The 1,413-nt window shown below is 40.0% G+C and overlaps 1 long non-coding RNA gene across 1 annotated transcript; it reads right to left on the bottom strand.

The window, feature by feature from the left end:
- Positions 1-243: 243 nt before the first annotated feature.
- Positions 244-954, bottom strand: LOC126383543 (uncharacterized). Its single transcript, XR_007569173.1, has 3 exons — positions 878-954; positions 483-573; positions 244-367 (listed from the first exon to the last, which is right to left on the bottom strand). It is a non-coding gene; the product is annotated as an uncharacterized LOC126383543 (long non-coding RNA).
- Between the last annotated feature and the right edge of the window lie 459 nt (positions 955-1,413).

Raw genomic sequence — 1,413 nt, 5'->3', positions numbered from 1 at the left:
AATTATATCAACATTATTAGGATGTGATTGTTTCCCATTCCACAATGAATGCAGTGCCCCTTTGTTGTATACTACACTCAAATGGGGGAGGCTTTGGCACATCTGTCCTGAGGAAATTGTGTGTGGACACCATTTCACTGGAAGATGAACCATTTCAACCAGCTGAAATAAACTCTTCTCATAAACGATAGATGCACGGGAACCAATAACATCATCTTCACTCCAGACTCTGAGCTGTTCAGTTCTAGGCAGATCATCTTCCTCAGAGGATGTTCCGAGGTTTTCAGGGAGGTCATGGACGGTCTCATCTGTTGAAATTGCAGGCAGTTTCTCTATTTTGGGCCTTGATTCCATAGCTGCTTCCAATCTGCAGGATCACAAAAACATAGCATAACATAAAAGATGAGATGCATGTAAAACAAAAACGAAAAACAAACAAACACTGGTGTTATGTAAAAAAGAAAACACTGTAGAATCACTACCTTATAGGCAGGGGAGGCACATAATCCTCATCAGAACTGTCGTCTGTCTGGTCAGACAGTTCACCTGAGCCCTCTTCAGACTCGGATGGCACTGCAATTCTATAATACATGGAGAGAGATCAAAAAATGATAAAACATGAGACTGTTACTGTAAATTACATAATATAAACAAAAAAGACTTTTACTTACACACAATTTTCCAGTGTGTTTACTTGGTCCTCCTCAAGGTCCATCTGTCCCACATCAAAACTCTCACAAAAATAATGTGATGGAAGGATAATGAACAGTACCCAGCAGTTACAGTTTACTTTGTGCAATACAGGATCTAATGAGATCATGGTGAAATATAAATCTAGAATATACTCTGATCTAGAAATTACAACTGGAAAAGTCACCTGTCTGGTAGCATTTCGCGAACCTCTGTTGCTTCCAGTGTAGTCTCACCCATATCAGTGCTGAGCATTTCTACGCCTTCCACTTGAAATTGGCCCTCCCTATATACACACATATTAGATAACCAAGGACAAATCATATCTTCAATAGTTCCCCCTGTTCTCAAGGAAAGAAAAAAATAAGATACTTCCATAAAAACAGCAGGTTGTGCAGGTTCAGAGAGACTGCATTTCTCAAGACCTCTTACCGATCAGAAGCTGCACCCTCATCAATATCTGACAATGCAGGAGGCACAACTCCCAAGCGGGTTGTTTTCAGTGGTGTTGATGCCAATGGGCCCCTTTCATAGCTGAAAAGGGGAAAAATTACATCAGTAACAGTTTTTAAAAGCAACAGTGTTTCATCACTGGCAAAATAGCTTCTTTTTATTTGTAGTAAAAAAAAAAAATCACTTGTTAGAGTCAGCCAAAACCTTCTGACTTAGCAGGGAATGGTAAAAGACGTGGTTTGCAGCCCGACAGATAATGTGTGTATGGGA

This window comes from Epinephelus moara, chromosome 22 (assembly GCF_006386435.1).
Source record: "Epinephelus moara isolate mb chromosome 22, YSFRI_EMoa_1.0, whole genome shotgun sequence".
Taxonomy (NCBI): domain Eukaryota; kingdom Metazoa; phylum Chordata; class Actinopteri; order Perciformes; family Serranidae; genus Epinephelus; species Epinephelus moara.
The sequence above is the reverse complement of the archived record's forward strand: the minus strand, read 5'-3'. Positions and strand labels throughout refer to the sequence as shown.